The 20,037-nt window shown below is 43.9% G+C and overlaps 1 protein-coding gene across 2 annotated transcripts in view; it reads right to left on the bottom strand.

Annotated features, from left to right (window-relative positions):
- The window catches only part of camkmt (calmodulin-lysine N-methyltransferase), a 464,522-nt gene that overhangs the window by 411,335 nt on the left and 33,150 nt on the right, over window positions 1-20,037 (bottom strand). The gene's annotated exons all lie outside the window — the stretch shown is intronic.

Genomic DNA, 20,037 nt, shown 5'->3' with positions numbered 1-20,037 from the left:
AGAGGGGATCTCATAGAAACATAAAATTCTGACGGGATTGGACAGGTTAGATACAGGAAGAATGTTCCGATGTTGGGGAAGTCCAGAACTAGGAGTCACAGTCTAAGGATAATGGGTAAGCCATCTGGGACCGAGATGAGAAGAAACTTTTTCTACCCAGAGAATTGTGAACCTGTGGAATTCTCTACCACAGAAAGTTGTTGAGTCATTGGATATATTCAAAAGGGAGTTAGATGTGGCCCTTACAGCTAAAGGGATCAGGGGGTATGGAGAGAAGGCAGGAGTGGGGTATTAAAGTTGCATGATCAGCCATGATCATATTGAATGGTGGTGCAAGCTCGAAGGGCCGAATGGCCTGCTCCTGCACCTATTTTCTATGTTTCTATAACAAAATTCTAATCGATCTCAGTCTTGAAAATTTCCATTGGCCCAGCATCCATAGTTTTTTTGACTATCCTTTGTGTGAAGGCCTGGGGGGTGGGGGCGGGGTTCGGGGCCAGCAGTGCAGAGAAGGAACAGAAACAAAATGAAAATAGCCCATCGGGCTGAAGAAAAAGGCCAGGGGGGGGAGAACGAAGGGCCGAAAGAGCAAAAAAATTAAATGGCCCATAGAGTTGAATGAAGCAGGGGCAACCATAAAGCTGGACTGTGGGGCTAAAGAAAGGGGCAGGACTCGGGCTGGGGGGGGAAACAAGGGCCTGAGGGAGGCATCCTTTTAAAATGGGTTGAGCAGGCTAGGGCTTGAGGCCCAGTGAAGGTACAAAAATCAAATCTGGGCCAGAGGCACAAAGTCTCGCAGGCAAACAGTTTACAGAAAAACACACAAATTTAAAATTTAAAGATAATTTCCAGGAAAGCTGTGCAGGCCTTAAGCTGGAGTGGGCTGGTGCTGAGCAGCGGGAAGACGGGAACAAGAGATACTGCAGCAGCATGTAGTGGCAGGATGACTGCATCTTGACAGGCAGCTGTTTACAGATAAATTTTTCTTTACAAATGTTTACGTATGCAATTACTGACATAAAAGAGTTAACAAAAATTCTGAAAACATGAAGATCACGCCATACGTAGATATTTTGTTGGTCAAGTCTGAAGATTCAGTTTGATAAGGGCAGGAACAGGTACAAGACAACACCCTGGATTTTCTGATCTAGTTGACCTGAAAAACGTGCATAAATTCAGCAAAACTTACCACAAATTAGGGTCTCTCCAGTTCACTGCCTCATGCAGTTTTCCTGTCGTATTTCTGTTTACCACTCATGCAGCTGTAAATGTGCCCAGAATTTTGTACTAATATTCTTGACATCATTTTCCAGTAACCTGCCGGTTATCACTGATACCTGACACTACCACTGCTTCATCTATTCATCTAGATAAAACATGTGTCTGGGGATGCTGGGCCCCGAGTTGTTTTTGGAATCACTTTCAAAGAACCCTGTCTTAATATTACAAGGAGAATTATTTTTTTGTGCTCATCCTCCTTTTCACGGTTAAGGTACCTTTGGGGCAACTGCTGCCTCACTGTCATGGAAATCTCCCTGTATTAGTGTGTGTTTTTTTCCCCCATTTGTTCCTCTGGGCAATACTGGCAAGGACACATTTATTGCCCATCTCTAGTTGCCTTGAGAAGGTGGCCATAAGCCTTCTCGTTGAATCGTGTCATCTTTGTGGTGACGATGCTCCCACAACAGTGTTATGTAGGGAATTCCAGTTCTTTGACTAACAACAATGAAGGAACAGCAATATATGTCCAAGTCGGGATGGTATGTGATTTGCAGTCAAGCTTGTTGGTGATAGTGTTCCCACAACATTGCGGCTACTGCGGTATGCACAAGAAAAAGGTGGGAATAACAATTCTAGAGCCCCCTGGATGTCTAGGGACATATAGGGACATACAGGGGAGGATAAAGGAAAAAAAAGGAAGCTTATGTCATATACTGATGGCTAAATACTGTAGAATTTCTGGAGGAATGTAGAACGTTCAGAGGTAAAATTAATAAAAGACATTAGGAATGCTAAGAGAGAGCATGAAAAATTCTTGGCAGGTAAAATCAAAGAAAACCCAAAGATGTTCTATAAATATATTAAGAGCAAGAGCATAAACTAAAGAAAGGGTAGGGCATATTAGAGATCATGAGGATAATCTGTGTGTGGAGACAGAAGATGTTGGTATAGTTCTTAATGAATACTTAGCGTCTGTTTTCACAAAGGAAAGGGGCAATGCAGATACTACTGTCGAGGAGGAGTGTGAAATTCTGGATGAAATAAACATTGAGAGAGGCGGTATTAAAGGGTTTAGCGACTTTGAAAGTGGATAAATCCCCAGACCCGAATGAAATGCATCCCAGGCTGTTGAGCGAAGCAAAAGAAGAAATAGCAGAGGCCTTGACCATTATTTTCCAATCCTCCTTGGACTTAGGCATGGTGCCGGAGGACTGGAGGACTGCTAATGTGGTACCCTTGTTTAAGAAGGGAGAAAGGGATAGGCCGAGTAATTACAGGCCTGTCAGCCGAATCTCAGTGGTGGGAAAATTATTGGAAAAAATCCTGAAGGACAGGATAAATCTACATTTAGAAAGGCAAGGATTAATCAGGGACAGTTGGCACGGATTTGTTACGGGAAGATCGTGTTTGACTAACCTAATTGAATTTTTCGCACCAGGAGGGTCGATGAGGGTAGTGCATATGGACTTTAGCAAAGCTTTTGATAAGGTCCCACATGGCAGACTGGTCACGAAGGTAAAAGCACATGGGATCCAGGGTAAAGTGGCAAGTTGGATCCAAAATTGGCTTAGAGGTAGGAAGCAAAGGGTAATGGTCGATGGATGTTTTTGTGACTGGAAGGATGTTTCCAGTGGGGTTCCGCAGGGCTCAGTACTGGGTCCCTTGCTTTTTGTGGTACAGGTGTATACATTAATGATCTAGATTTAAATAGAGGGGGTATGATTAAGAAGTTTGCAGATGGCACTAAAATTGGCTGTGTGGTTGATACTGAAGAGGAAAGTCATGGACTGCAGGAGGATATCAAGCTACTGGTCGGGTGGGCAAAACAGTGGCAAATGGAATTTAATTCGGAGAAGTGTGAGGTAATGCACTTGAGGAGGGCTAATAAGGAAAGGAAATACACATTAAACAGTAGTCCACTTAAAAGTGATGAACAAAGGGACCTTGGAGTGCTTGTCCGCAGATGCCTGAAAGTAGCAGGCTAGGTGTCTAAGCTGATTAAGGCATACAGAATGCTTGCCTTTATTGGCCGAGACATAGAATACAAGAGTAGTGAGGTTATGCTTAAATTGTATAATACACTGGTTAGGCCACAGCTGGAATACTGCCTGCAATTCTGGTTGCCGTATTATCGTAAGGACGTGATTGCACTGGAGAGTGCAGAGGAGATTTACGAGGATGCTGCCTGGAATGGAGAATCTTAGCTATGAGGACAGATTGGATAGACTGGGTTTGTTCTCCTTGGAACAGAGGAGGCTGAGAGGAGACCTCATTGAAGTGTATAAAATTTTGAGGGGCCTGGATATAGTGGATAGCAAGGGCTTATTTCCCTTGGTGGAAGGGTCAATTATGAGCGGGCATAGAAACATAGAAAATAGGTGCAGGAGTAGGCCATTCGGCCCTTCGAGCCTGCACCACCATTCAATATGATCATGGCTGATCATGCAACTTCAGTACCCCATTCCTGCTTTCTCTCCATACCCCTTGATCCCTTTAGCAGTAAGGACCACACCTAACTCCCTTTTGAATATATCTAACGAACTGGCCGCAACAACTTTCTGTGGTAGAGAATTTCACAGGTTCACAATTCTCTGCGTGAAGAAGTTTCTCCTCATCTCGGTCCTAAATGGCTTACCGCTTATCCTTAGACTGTTACCCCTGGTTCTGGACTTCCTCAACATCGGGAACATTCATACTGCATCTAACCTGTCCAATCCCGTCAGAATTTTATATGTTTCTACGAGATCCCCTCTCATTCTTCTAAGTTCCAGCCTAGTCGATCCAGTCTTTCTTCATATGTCAGTCCTGCCATCCCGGGAATCAGTCTGGTGAATCTTCGCTGCACTCCCTCAATAGCAAGAATGTCCTTCCTCAGATTAGGAGACCAAAACTGAACACAATATTCAAGGTGTGGCCTCACCAAGGCCCTGTACAACTGCAGTGAAACCTCCCTGTTCCTATACTCAAATCCTCTCGCTATGAAGGCCAACATATGATTTGCCTTCTTCACCGCCTGCTGTACCTGCATGCCAACTTTCAATGACTGATATACCATAACACTCAGGTCTCATTGCACCTCCCCTTTTACTAATCTGTCACCATTCAGATAATGTTCTGCTTTATTGTTTTTGCCACCAAAATGGATAACCTCACATTTATCTACATTATACTGCATCTGCCATGCATTTGCCCACTCACCTAACCTGTCCAAGTCACCCTGCAGCCTTTTAGCATCCTCCTACAGCTCACACTGCCACCCAGGTTAGTGTTATCTGCAAACTTGGAGATATTACATTCAATTCCTTCGTCCAAATCATAAATGTATATTGTAAATAGCTGGGGTCCCAGCACTGAACCTTGTGGTACTCCACTAGTCACTGCCTGCCATTCTGAAAAGGACCTGTTTATTCCTACTCTTTGCTTCCTGTCTGCCAACCAGTTCTCTATCCACGTCAATACATTACCCCCAATACCATGTGCTTTAATTTTTCACACTAATCTCTTGTGTGGGACCTTGTCAAAAGCCTTTTGAAAGTCCAAATACACCACATCCACTGGTTCTCTCTTGTCCACTCTGCTAGTTACATCCTCAAAAAATTCTAGAAGATTTGTCAAGCATGATTTCACCTTTCATAAATCCATGCTGACTTGGACCGATCCTGTCACTGCTTTCCAAATGTGATGCTATTACATCTTTAATAATTGATTCCAACATTTTCCATAGGTTTAAGGTGGTTAGTGGAAGGTTTATAGGGGATTTGAGAGGAAGCTTCTTCACGCTGAGGGTTGTGGGGGGTCTGGAGCTCACTGCCTGCAAAGGTGGTAGAGGCAGAAACCCTCACCACATTTAAAAAAGATGCTTGGATGGGCACTTGAAGTGCCGTAACCTGCAGGGTTAAGGACCTAGAGCTGGTAAGTGAGATTAGACTGGATAACCTCTTGTTGGCTGGCGCAGATACGATGGTAAATACTTCAGGGAATCGAATATGGCCAGAGTGATCTCCTGCACTAGTTTCGATCGTCTGGATGGGTCGGAGAGGAATTTTCTCAGATTTTTTCCCCCCCAATTGGCCTGGGTTTTTATCTGGTTTTCTGCCTCTCCCAGAAGATCGTATGGCTCCGGATGGGGTGGAGTATAAAATGTTGCGATACATGGAGTATCGCAGTTGTGTGGGGAGGACTGGTTGGGCTGAATGCTCTTTACCTTCCCGCCATTGTTCATTGTTCATAGGTTTATATAAAACCTTCAGGGCTGCTGACTGAGGGCCATGTGGCTTTTTGTCGGCCGACGCGGATACGATGGGCCGAAACGGCCTCCTTCTGCGCTGTGGATTTCTATGTTTCTATGTTCTCCCAGTATACTCGGCAATATTTATCCCTCAGCCAACTTCACTTGAAAAAATTGTACACAGCAGGCTCCCACAAACAGCAATGTGATAATGACCAGATAATCTGATTTTGTTATGTTGATTGAGGGTAAATATTGGCCAGGACACCGGGGATAACTGTCCTCCTCTTCTTCGAAATAGTGCCAGGGGATTTTTTACGTCCATCTTAGAGAACTGATGGAGCCGCTGTTGTGTCCTTACACACTACAGCAAATCAACACGAGGCACATACTGGAGACAAGGTCACTCTGTGACCTGTACCTTTATTCACAGGACCAAGAAGTGATGACCCTGCGTGGAACCTCCCTTTATATACCTGGATGACCAAGTGAGGAATGTCTCCCACAAGTTCACCCCTTGTGGTCAAGGTGTGCATTTCTCAGGCGTATACAGTATACAGTGTTGTTACATAAAGGTTACAGTTATGTGAGGTTACAAACATGACAGCCGCAGTTTAACGTCTCATCCGAAAGACGGCACCTCCGACAGTACAGCACTCCCTCAGTACTGCACTGGTGTGTCAGCCTAGATTTGTGTGCTTAAATCCCTGGAGTGGGACTTTTCATTTGCTGTGAAGTGCTTTAGGATATTCTGAGGTCATGAAAGGCACTCAGTAAATTAAAGTTCTTCCTTTTCTTTTGCCTCAGTGCTTCAAATTGCAGGGCTGGGAGGTGCTGTTTTAAAATTTTTTGGAGGAAGAAGAAGAGGACCAATAAAAGGATACAGGTCAAAGTAAGGAGCACCAGAAATGCTCTGCAATCATCCACCAGTACTTTGCACTCACAGTTAGTGAGGTGTACATGTCAGAGAAATAGCACTTATGTAACTAAGATTCACAAAGGTGCTGTGATGTAGTTGTATGTTCCAATGTGACCTGCAGCCAAAATCTTCCACAGGCAAGCCACAGCCAATGGTTATGGAGGTCACACCATTTCTGTGCTTCCAGGTCATTTATGACATCAGCCACATTAATAAAGCTGTAGCACAGATTTTATGAAATATCTGACACCTTGTTTGCTTAAGCAAGTAATTTGATCACCTTCCCTATGGAAAGTCAAAAACAGCATGCAAGGTTTGTGGAGCTGTTGGGTTGTGAGTGGCTTGATATTCATTGGACTTAATAAAACCCCAGCCCATTGGGTTCAGAGGATCTACAATGAGACAAGTGGTTGTGAGCCTGGTGGATGAACTGGTAATGTGTAGTGTGATTGTTAAACCTTTGCTAATAAACCAGCCAGTTCTTAATAGCACAAAAGCAAAATACTGCGGATGCTGGAATCTGAAATAAAAACAGAAAATGCTGGAAATCTCAGCAGGTGAGGCAGCATCTGTGGAGAGAAACAGAGTTAACGTTTCAGGTCGATGACGAAGGGTCATTGACCTGAAATGTTAACTCTGTTTCTTTCTACAGATTCTGCCTGACCCGCTGAGATTTCCAGCATTTTCTGTTTTTAGTTCTTAAGAGCAATGTGTTGCTATGAATTCTTAAGCAAAGAACCCATGAAGCAAATACATTACAGCAGGATGTCTGCAGAGTCAGGGGATTGCATACATCCAATGCAGCTGCATGCTCCATTGCATAATTCCACTACCTACATGAAGGGGAAATTATTACATTCTTTAAATGTTCAGTTTATTTGGATCCTTCATCACAGGACTATGCAAATCAATGTTCACTTCCCAGGCAGCTCTTAGTGTCTGCAATTTAAGGCAGTCTACCGTCTCGCTGTCAAAGGTGGCTTCTGTATGATCAAGGCTACGCTCTGCAGCCATGGCTCACGATATCTTTGTGGCAAGGACAAAGTAATCAAAGAGCACACCACTGGCATGCTGATGCGGTGCTTCGGGTGCTTGAACAGGTATGGGGGCATCCTGCAGTGCAACCCGGCTGAGGTGTCAAGAATCATGGTAATCTGCTGCGATGCTGCACCACTTTGTTACAATGAGGTGTCATTGAGGAGACCTTGGAAAAGGAGGTAATCAAGCTGCAGCAATGGGGTCTATCTGAAGAGCAGAGGAAGACTGAAGAGGTTGTAAAGAGGATTGGTTTTCAGCTGTGAGAGCCAGTTGGCAAGATCTAATACAGAAGATCTAATCTAGTCTCTGATAGCTGTGGACGAACAGAGACACCTAGGGGTTTAAATAAATAGTTCCTTGAAATATGAGTGCAACAACAACTTGTATTTATATAGCGCCTTTAACGTAGTGAAACATCCCAAGGTGTTTCCCAGGGGTATGATGAGATTTTTAAAAATTTTGACACCGAGCTGCATATGGAGAAATTAGGGCAGGTGACCGAAAGCTTGGTCAAAGAGGTAGGTTTTAAGGAGCGTCTTGAAGGAGGACAGAGCGATAGAGAGGCGGAGAGGTTGCAGGTAGAAAAAGCCATAAAAAAAAGCCAATAACAATATGGATTTTACAAATAGAGAAATAGAGTAAAGAAGTAATGATGAATTTGACAAGTAATGACAAAGCATTGGTTAGGCCACAGAATACTGCGTGGCAGGTTTGGTCACCCCAGTATTAAAAGGATATTAAAGCCACAGAGATTGTATGGTGTAGATTCACCAAAAATGATGCCAGGGATGGTAAATTATACAGATTTGAGATATTAGGACTATTTCCACTGGAGCAGAGATAGCTAAAAGGCTACTTAATGGAGTTTTATTTTTAAATGATGAAGGCTTTTGATACCATGGACAGGAAAAGACTATTAGCTCTGACCGTGCTGAGTCAGTGCTGAGTGGATATCTATTTAAAATTCTGGCAGGTCAGTGACTGCCTGCCTGCTGAACAGCAGCCTCCTTAGAACTGCTCCACTGTCATGTCAAGGTAAGATATTCTGTTGCCATACACCCATATGCAGCAAGACCACCTTTGTCCTTGCCTCCTTCGCCATCTTCTTTGAGCCGCCGCAGGTCTGTGCTGTTCCCGTGGTGTGACAGACTTAATGGCAATCCCAGAAACATCCTATCCTTTTTCAGTACTCCTGCAGCCATAAGTCATCTCTCGAAAAACTAATTAGCATTAAAGGCTTTTCAACCTCAGCCAAAGCAGCAAATAAATGGCTTGTAAGATCCCCACTGCGAAATTGGTATGTTGAACGGCAAAAATCTGGGCGAACCGCAATCGAATTTCGACTGCAGAATGTTTATATTTTCGTACTCTCAACATAACAGGTGACAATCAGGTCAGATAATTAAAGGCTATTTGCTTAAAAATTCAGTTAGTGAACTCAATTAAAATGAGCAAAGACATGCTGAGCATAATGCACTGTCTGAAGTTTGTAGAACACAAGACACAAATTTCAAGAGGTGTATAATCAGCAATCTCTTTGTCTTGTTCACACACCGCCTCGCAAAAAACACAACTTAGCTGAACAGTACTGATGCATCCTGGGAAATGAGGTACACCTCACCGCCATCTCTCTTGACCCCCTCCACTTTCTCTAAATTGTTAGACTGCTTGTCCGACATCCAGAACTGGATGGGTAGAAGTTTCCTCCAATTAAATATTGGAAAGACCGATATAATGTATGCGTCTGTGATTATGCTCATAGGTTTATACATTACAACCGAAGCCATTGTCTTCGGTCCCCACCAGAAACTCCATTTCCTAGCCAGCAACACCATCCCTCTCCTTGGCAACTGTCTGAAGCTGAACCAGACTGTTCATAACCCTTGGTGGTATATTTGACCCTGAGATGAGCTTCCGACCACATATTTGTGCCATCGCTAAGACCACCTACCTCCACCTCCGTAACATCGTCCAAAACCCTCATCCATGCCTTTGTTACCTCTTAACTTGATGATTCCAACACACTCCTGGCTGACCTCCCACATCTACGCTCCGTAAACTTGAAGTTATCCAAAACTATGTTGCCGGTGTCATGTTCCGTTCACCCATCACCCTTGCACTCACTGACCTACAATGGCTCCCGGTTAAGCAACACTTCAATTTTAAAATTCTCATCCTTGTTTTCAAATCACTCATGGCCTCACCCCTCCCCATCTCTGTAATCTCCTCCAGCCCCACAACCATCCGAGATATCTGCGCACCTCCAATTCTGGCCCCTTGAACATAAGAAATAGGAGCAGGAGTAGGCCATACGGCCCCTCAAGTCTGCTCCGCCGTTCAATAAGATCATGGCTGATCTGATCTTGGCCTCAACTCCACTTTCCTGCCTGTTCCCATTAACCCTCGACTCCCCTATAGTTCAAGAATCTGTTTATCTCAGCCTTTGAACATATTATGACTCAGCCTCCACAGCTCTGTCGAGTAGAGAATTCCAAAGATTCATGACCCTCCCCTGAGAGAAGAAATTCCTCCTCATCTCAGTCTTAAATGGGCGACCCCCTTATTCTGAAACTATGCCCCCCAATTCTAGATTCCCCCACGAGGAGAATATCCTCTCTGCATCTATCCTATCAAGCTCCCTCATTATCTTATATGTTTCAATAAGATCACCTATCATTCTTCGAACTCCAATGCTCAACTTTTCCTCATAAGACAACCCCTTCATCCCAGGAATCAACCTGTGAACCTTCTCTGAACTGCCTCCAAAGCAAGAGTGGGAAAACAGAGTTTGGTAAGTGGGAAAGTTCGGTGAAGGGGTTAATTAACAGTCTTGTTGCGCAGGGTCCTTTAGGGAAGAGTGACCAGAACAAATTCTTTATTAAGATGGAAAGTGAAGTAGTCCAATCCGAAACTAGTGTCCTCAATCTAAAAAAAGGAAACTACGAAGGTATGAGAAATGAATTGGCTATGATAGATTGGGAAGATTCATTAAAAAGCATGAGAGTGGATAGGCAATGGCTAACATTTAAGGAACGAATGCATGAATAGCAATAGTTATACATTCCTTTCTGGCGTAAAAACACAAAAGCCCAACCATGGCTAACAAAAGAAATTAAAGATAGCATTAGATTCAAAGAGGAGTTATACAAAGTTGCCAGAAAAAAGTAGCAAGCCTAAGGATTGGGAGCAGTTTAGAATTCAGCAAAAAAGGACCAAGAGATTGATTAGGAGGGGAAAAATAGAGTATGAGAGTAAACTTGCAAGGGATATAAAAACCGATTGCAAAAGTTTCTACGGGTACGTAAATAGAAAAAGATTAGTGAAGACAAATGTAGGTCCTTTACAGACAGAAATGGGAGAATTTATAATGGGGAACAAGGAAATGGCAGAACAATGAAATAAATACTTGGGTTCTGCGTTCACGGAAGAGGACACAAATAATGTCCCAGAAATGCTAGGGAACCAAGGGTCTAGTGAGCAAGAGGAATTAAAAGAAATGATTATTAGTAAGAAAATAGTGCTGGAGAAACTAATGGGACTGAAGGGCAATAAATCCCCAGGGCCTGATGATCTGCATCCCAGAGTACTAAAAGAGGTAGCCATGGAAATAGTGGATGCATTGGTTGGCATCTTCCAAAATTCTATAGATTATGGAACAGTTCCTGCAGATTGGAGGGTGGCAAATATAACCCCACTATTTAAAAAAGGAGGGAAAGAGAAAACAGGGAACTGCAGACCGGTTAGCCTAACAACAGTAATAGGGAAAATGCTATATTATAAAAGGATGTGATAACGGCACACTTAGATAATATCAACGGGGTTAGACAAAGTCAACATGGATTTATGAAAGGAAAATCATGTTTGACAAACCTAATGAAGTTTTTTGAGGATGTAACTGATAGAATAGATAATGGAGAACCAGTGGATATAGTGTATATGGATTTTCAGAAGGCCTTTGATAAAGTCCCACATAAGAGGTTATTGTGCAAAATTAAAACACGTAAGATTGGGGGTAATGTACTGGCATGGATTGAAAATTGGTTAACTGACAGGAAAGAGAGAGTAGGAATAAATGGGTCTTTTTCGGGGTGGCGGGCAGTGACCAGTGGGGTGCCATAGGTGGCAGTGCTTGGGCCGCAGCTATTCACAATATATAAGAACATAAAAAATAGGAGCAAGAGTAGGAGTAGGCCATACGGCCCCTTAAGCCTGCTCCGTCATTTAATATGATCATGGCTGATCCGATCATGGACTCAGGTCCACTTCCCTGCCCGCTCCCCATAACCCATTAATGCCTTATCAGTTAAGAAGCTGTCTTATCTCTGTCTTAAATGTATTCAATGTCCCAGCTTCCACAGCTCTCTGAGGCAGCGAATTCCACAGATTCACAACCCCCCGAGAGAAGAAATTCCTCCTCATCTCAGTTTTAAATGGGTGGCCCCTTATTCTAAGATTATGCCCCCTAGTTCTAGTCTCCCCTATCAGTGGAAACATCCTCTCTGCATCCACCCTGTCAAGCCCCCTCATAATCTTATATGTTTCGACAAGATCACTTCTCATTCTTCTGAACTCCAATGAGTAGAGGACCAACCTCCTCAACCTTTCCTCATAAGTCAACTCCCTCATCTCCGGAATCAACCTAGTGAACTTTCTCTGAACTGCCTCCAAAGCAAGTATATCCTTTCGTAAATATGGAAACCAAAACTGTATGCAGTATTCCAGGTGTGGCCTCATCAATACCCTGTATAACTGTAGCAAGTCTTCCCTGCTATTATACTCCATCCCCTTTGCAACAAAGGCCAAGATTTCATTGGCCTTCCTGATCACTTGCTGTACCTGCATACTAATATTTTATGTTTCATGTACAACCACCCCCAGATCCTACTGTACTGCAGCATTTTGCAATTTTTCTCAATTTAAATAATAACTTGCTCTTTGATTTTTTTTCTGCCAAAGTACATGACCTCACACTTTCCACACTTATAATCCATCTGCCAAATTTTTGCCCACTCACTTAGCCTCTCTATGTCCTTTTGCAGATTTTGTGTGTCCTCCTCACACATTGCTTTTCCTCCCATCTTTGTATCGTCAGCAAACTTGGCTACATTACACTCAGTCCCTTCTTCCAAGTTGTTAATATAGATTGTAAATAGTTGGGGTCCCAGCACTGATCCTTAGTTACTGATTGTCAACCTGAGAATGAACCATTTATCCCGACTCTCTGTTTCTGTTAGTTAGCCAATCCTCTATCCATGCTAATATATTACCCCCAACCCTGTGAACTTTTATCTTGTGCAGTAACCTTTTTTGTGGCACCTTGTCAAATGCCTTCTGGAAGTCCAAATACACATCTACTGGTTCCCCTTTATCCACCGGTTCCTCTTTATCCACCCTGTTCGTTACATCTTTAAAGAATTCCAGCAAATTTGTCAAACATGACTTCCCCTTCATAAATCCATGCCTGACCGAATTATGCTTTTCCAAATGTCCTGCTACGACTTCTTTAATAATGAACTCCAACATTTTCCCAACTATAGATGTTAGGCTAACTGGTCTATAGTTTCCTGCTTTTTGTCTGCCTCCATTTTTAAATAGGGGTGTTACATTTTCAGTTTTCAAGATGTGGCCTCACCAAGGCACTGCAGTTGCACAGGGCCTTGGTGAGGCCACACCTTGAATATTGTGTACAGTTTTGGTCTCCTAATCTGAGGAAAGACATTCTTGCTATTGAGGGAGTGCAGCGAAGGTTCACCAGACTGATTCCTGGGATGGCTGGACTGACATATGAAGAAAGACTGGATCGACTAGGCTGATATTCACTGGAATTTAGAAGAATGAGAGGGATCTCATAGAAACATGTAAAATTCTGACGGGATTGGACAGGTTAGATGCAGGAAGAATGTTCCCGATGTTGGGGAAGTCCAGAACCAGGGGTCACAGGGGTAAGCCATTTAGGACCGAGATGAGGAGAAGCTTCTTCACTCAGAGCATTTTGAATCTGTGGAATTCTCTACCACAGAAAGTTGTTGAGGCCACTTCATTAGATATATTCAAAAGGGAGTTAGATGTGGCCCTTACGGCTAAAGGGATCAAGGGGTTTGGAGAGAAAACAGGAATGGGATACTGAAGTTGCAAGATCAGCCATGATCATATTGAATGGTGGTGCAGGCTCAAAGGACCAAATGGCCTACTCCTGCACCTAATTTCTTTGTTTCTATGTTTCCAATCTGCTGGGACCTCCCCAGAATCGAGGGAATTTTGGTAAATAACAACCAATGCATCCACTTTCCCTGCCGCTACTTCTCTTAAGACCCTAGAATGCAAGCTATCAGGTCCAGGGGATTTATCCGCCTTTAATCACATTATCTTACTGAGTACCACTTCCTTAGTGATTGTGATTGTGTTAAGTTCCTCCCCGCCTACAGCCCCTTGATTTGGATGGGGGAACCAAATGTAATATTTCCAAGTTTGCTGATGACATAAAACTAGGTGGGATTGTGAGTTGTGAGGAGGATGCAAAGATGCTGCAATGTGATTTCGATACGTTGAGTGAGTGGGTAAACACATGGCAGATGCAATATTATGTGGATAAATGTGAAGTTATCAACTTTATGGCCCCAAGTTTCGTCCCGCGGCGATAACGGCGCACCTCCGAGCTGGGCGCCTGTTTTTAGCGCCGAAAACTGCGCCTAAAAAAAGTCCGATATTCTCGAGCTCCTTGGAGCTCGATGTCTGCTTGGCGCGGCATGCTCTTCGCAGCAGGGGGCGGGTACAATTTAAATTAGCCTTCGTTGTGCCGGCAACCCTGCGCGTGTGCGTTGGAGCGTGCGCGCACGCGCAGTCTCACACAAACATTGGCACTCGGCCATTTTTAAAAATACTGCAGAAAAAGTGAAGATTTGTTTCTTGGACCCCTGCAAAGGCTTGTAATTTAATTTTTTTAAATATTTCTGTGTGTGAGGGAGTGCTTTTAGCAGCACTGCTGAATAAATCACCTGCTGAAATCAGTGAGTTCAGCTTTTCACTGCTAAACTTGGCAGAATCGGTGCTGCATTGGTGCATGCAAATTAAGGACTGTGTATTTGGAGAAATAAGAGTGCCAATTCAACTTTGCAATAATACGTGGTGTTGACAATGCAGCACCCATTCTGCAAATTTAAATATAAAACTGTCGATGTGGCTGCCTCTCCCTGTCCAAATGGCCTCAGTCCCCCTCACAGCTCGAAGGCTGCTGCTGTATCTTCAGCTGCCGGCCAGCCACTGACACCGCTGATATCCTATGGCCGAATGGCCTCACGTCCGTCCGCTGCTGATTCTTTGGCTGCCGGCCAGCCACTGACGCCGCCCCTAAAGCATGGCCGAATGGCCTCAAGAACCTTAATGAGCTGCGTGTATCCTGCGTTGATTCTTCGGCTGCCGGCCAGCCACTGATATCTCATGGCCGAATGGCCTCAGGTCCGTCCGGTGCTGCTTCTTCGCGGCCAGCAACGAAGAGAATGAAGGCCTGCCTCAAGCACTGCAGCTCAGCTCGAAGCTTGCTGCCACTGCCGTCGAGACACTAACGCCATACCCCTGCCTGTCTCCAACATGAAAGCCTGCCTGAAGCACTTTCACACAGGTAGGAACATGGTTTATTTAATCTTTTCTTTGCTTATAAATTTTTATTCAGGTTGGATTTATTTGTATAATATTTGTATAAGTATAACTAAGGATTGATTGTAGAATTTAATGACTTCCCTTCCCCACCCTCTCCCCCCACCTCGTTCCCTACGCCTAATTTGTAACCTACGCTTGATTTTCTAAAGTGTAGACAAGGTTTTTTCGAGCGTACAAAAATCTTCACTTACTCCATTCTAAGTTAGTTTGGAGTAAGTTTTCACTCACGAAACTTTGAAATCAGGCGTAAGTGGCCGGACACGCCCCCTTTTGAAAAAAAAATTCTGTTCCAAAGTGAAACTGTTCTAACTGACTAGAACTGGAGCAAACTAAATGTCGAGAATTCCGATTTCTAAGATACTCCGTTCTACACCAGTTGCTCCTAAAAATCAGGAGCAAATCATGTGGAAACTTGGGGCCTATGTTTTTCCTACCTAAAACAAAGTATTATTTAAATGGTGATAGCTTGGGAAATGTCGATGTACAAAGAGACCTTGTCCTTGTACATTTGTCATTGAAAGCAAACATGCAGGTGCAGCAAGCAGATAGGAAGGCGAATGTATGTTGGCCTTCATTGCAAGAGGATTTGAGTACAGGAGGAAGGATGTCTAACTACAGTTATACAGGGCCTTGGTGAGACCGCACCTGGAGTATTGTGTGCAGTTTTCATCTCCTTACCGAAGAAAGGATATACTTGCCATAGGGGGAGTGCAGCGAAGGTTCACCAGACTGATTCCTGGGATGGCAGGACTGTCGTATGAGGAGAGATTGGGTCGACAAGGTCTGTATTCACTAGAGTTTAGAAGAATGAGAGGACATCTCATTGAAACGTATAAAATTCTGATGAGGTTGGATCGACATGATGCGGGGAGGATGTTTCCCCTGGCTGGGAAGTCTAGAACAAGGGGTCACAGTCTCAGGCTACGAGGTAGGAAATTTGGGACCGAGATGAGGAGAAATTTTTTTCAGTCAGAAGCTGGTGAACCTGTGGAATTCTCTACCACAGAAGGCTGTGGAGGCCAAGTCACTGAATATATTTAAAAAGAGACAGATAGATTTCTAGACACAAAAGACATCAAGAGGTATGGGGAAAAAGCGGGAATATGGTGTTGAGATAGAGGATCAGCCATGATCATATTCAATGGCAGTACAGACTCGAAGGGCCTACTACTGCGCCTATTTTCTATCCTTCCTTAAGTACAGAGACCAAAACTGTATGCAGTACTCCAGGTGTGGTCTCACCAACGCCCTATACAGTTGAAGCAACACTTCCCGACTTTTATACTCCATCCCCCTTGCAATAAAGGTCAACATTCCAATTGTCTTCCTAATTACTTGCTGTACCTACATGCTAACATTTTATGTTTTATGTACGAGGACATCCAGATCCCTCTGTACCGCAGCATTCTATAGTCTCTCTCCATTTAAATAGTATTTTGATTTGCTATTCTTCCTACCAAAGTGGATAACCTCACATTTTCCCACATTATACTCCATCTGCCAAATTTTTGCCCATTCACTTAACTTGTCCATATCCCTTAGCAGACTCCTTGAGTCCTCCTCACAACTTGCTTTCCCGCCTATCTTTGTATCATTAGCAAATTTGGCTACATTATACTCAGTCCCTTCATCCAAGTCATTAATATAGATTGTAAATAGGTGAGGCCCCAACACTGATCCCTGTGGCGTCCCACTAGTTACAGTTTACGAACCTGAAAAAGACCCATTTATCCCAAATCTCTGCTTTCTGTTAGCATAAAGAGAGGATTGGCTAACTAATATATGACATAGAAACATAGAAACTAGGTGCATAGGTCATTCGGCCCTTTGAGCCTGCACCACCATTCAATAAGATCATGGCTGATCATTCACCTCAGTACCACTTTCCCGCTTTCTCTCCATACCCCTTGATCCCTTTAGCCGTAAGGGCCACATCTAACTCCCTCTTGAATATATCCAACGAACTTGCATCAACAACTCTCTGCGATAGGGAATTCCACAGGTTCACAACTCTCTGAGTGAAGATGTTTCTCCTCATCACAGTCCTAAATGGCTTACCCCTTATCCTTACACTGTGTCCCCTGGTTCTGGACTTCCCCAACATCGGGAACATTCTTCCTGCATCTAACCTGTCCAGCCCCATCAGAATTTTACATATTTCCATGAGATCCCCCGCTCATCCTTCTACACTCCAGTGAATAAAGGCCCAGTCGATCCAGTCTCTCCTCATATGACAGTCCAGCCATCCCGGAAATCAGTCTGGTGAACCTTGGCTGCACTCCCTCAATAGCAAGAATGTCCTTCGTCAGATTACGAGACCAAAACTGAACACAATATTCCAGGTGAGGCCTCACCAAGGCCCTGGACAACTGCAGTAAGACCTCCCTGCTCCTGTACTCAAAACCCCTAAGTTATACCATTTGCCTTCTTCACCGCCTGCTGTACCTGCATGCCAACTTTCAAAGACTGATGTACCATGACACCCAGGTCTCGTTGCACCACCCCTTTTCCTAATCTGCCGCCATTCAGATAATATTCTGCCTTCGTGTTTTTGCCCCCAAAGTGGATAACCTCACATTTATTCACATTATACTGCATCTGCCATGCATTTGCCCACTCACCTAACCTGTCCAAGTCACCCTGCAGCCTCATAGCGTCCTCCTCACAGCTCACACCGCCACCCAGTTTAGTGTCATCTGCAAACTTGGAGATATTACACTCAATTCCTTCATCCAAATCATTAATGTATATTTTTTAATAGCTGTGGTCCCAGCACTGAGCCCTGCGGCACCCCACTAGTCATTGCCTGCCATTCTGAAAAAGACCTGTTTATCCCGACTCTTTGCTTCCTGTCTGCCAACCAGTTCTCTATCCACGTCAGTACATTATCCCCAATACCATGTGCTTTAATTTTACACACCAATCTCTTGTGTGGGACCTTGTCAAAAGCCTTTTGAAAGCCCAAATACACCACATCCACTGGTTCTCCCTTGACCACACTACTAGTTACATCCTCAAAAAATTCCAGAAGATTTGTCAAGCATGATTTCCCTTTCATAAATCCATGGTGACTTCGACCAATCCTGCCACTACTTTCCAAATGCGCTGTTATTTCATCTTTAATAATTGATTCCAACATTTTCCCCACTACTGATGTCAGGCTAACCAGTCTATAATTACCGGTTTTCTCTCTCCCTCCTTTTTTAAAAAGTGGTGTTACATTAGCTACCCTCCAGTCCATAGGAACTGATCCAGAGTCATAGAAACATAGAAACATAGAAACATAGAAACATAGAAACATAGAAAATAGGTGCAGGAGTAGGCCATTCGGACCTTCGAGCCTGCACCACCACTCAATACAATCATGGCTGATCATTCCCTCAGTATACCTTTTCTACTTTCTCTCCATGCCCCTTGATCTCCTTAGCCGTAAGGTCCATATCTAACTCCCTCTTGAATATATCCAATGAACTGGCATCAACAACTCTCTGCGGCAGAGAATTCCACAGGTTAACAACTCTGAGTGAAGAAGTTTCTCCTCATCTCAGTCCTAAATGGCCTACCCCTTATCCTAAGACTGTGTGCCCAGGTTTTGGACTTCCCCAACATCGGGAACATTCTACCCGCATCTAACCTGTCCCGTCCCGTCAGAATCTTATATGTTTCTATGAGATCCCCTCTCATCCTTCTAAACTCCAATGTATAAAGCCCCAGTTTATCCAGTCTCTCCTCATATGTCAGTCCGGCCATCCCGAAAATCAGTCTGGTGAACCTTCGCTGCACTCACTCAATAGCAAGAACGTCCTTCCTCAGATTAGGAGACCAAAACTGAACACAATATTCCAGGTGAGGCCTCACCAAAGCCCTGTACAACTGTAGTAAGACCTCCCTGCTCCTGTACTCAAATCCCCTAGCTATGAAGGCCAACATACCATTTGCCTTCTTCACCATCTGCTGTACCTGTATGCCAACTTTCAATGACTGATGAACCATGGCACCCAGGTCTCGTTGCACCTCCCCTTTTCCTAATCTGCCACCATTCAGATAATATTCTGTCTTCGCGTTTTTGCTTCCAAAGTGGATAACCTCACAGTGATCCACATTATACAGCATTTGCCATTTATTTGCCTACTCACCTCACCTGTCTAAGTCACCCTGCAGCCTCCTAGCATCCCCCTCAGCTACCACCGCACCCAGTTTAGTGTGATCTGCAAACTTGGAGATATTACACTCAATTCCTTCATCCAAATCATTGATGTATATTGTAAAGAGCTGGAGTCCCAATACTGGGCCTGCGGCACTCCACTAGTCACTGCTTGCCATTCTGAAAAGGACCCATTTATCCTGACTATCTGCTTCCTGTTTGCCAACCAGTTCTCTATCCATGTCAGTATATTACCCCCAATACCATGTGCTTTGATTTTGCACAACATTCTCTTGTGTGGGATCTTGTTAAAAGCCTTTTGAAAGTCCAAATCGACCACATCCACTGGTTCTCCCTTGTCCACTCTACTAATTACATCCTCAAAAAATTCCAGAAGATTTGTCAAGCATGATTTCCCCTTCATAAATCCCTGCTGACTAGGACCGATCCTGTCACTGCTTTCCAAATGCACTGCTATTTCATCCTTAATGATTGATTCCAACATTTTCCCCACTACTGATGTCAGGCTAACCAGTCTATAATTACCCGCTTTCTCTCTCCCTTCCTTTTTAAAAAGTGGTGTTACAGTAACTACCCTCCAGTCCATAGGAACTGATCCAGAGTTGATAGACTGTTGGAAAATGATCACCAATGCATCCACTGTTTCTCGGGCCACTTCCTTAAGTACTCTGGGACGCAGACTATCAGGCCCTGGGGATTTATCGGCCTTCAATCCCATCAATTTGCCTTACACAATTTCCCGCCTAATAAGGATATCCATCAGTTCCTCCTTCTTACTAGACCCTCGGTCCCCTAGTACATCCGGAAGGT

This window comes from Pristiophorus japonicus, chromosome 9 (assembly GCF_044704955.1).
Source record: "Pristiophorus japonicus isolate sPriJap1 chromosome 9, sPriJap1.hap1, whole genome shotgun sequence".
Lineage (NCBI taxonomy): Eukaryota > Metazoa > Chordata > Chondrichthyes > Pristiophoridae > Pristiophorus > Pristiophorus japonicus.
The sequence above is the reverse complement of the archived record's forward strand: the minus strand, read 5'-3'. Positions and strand labels throughout refer to the sequence as shown.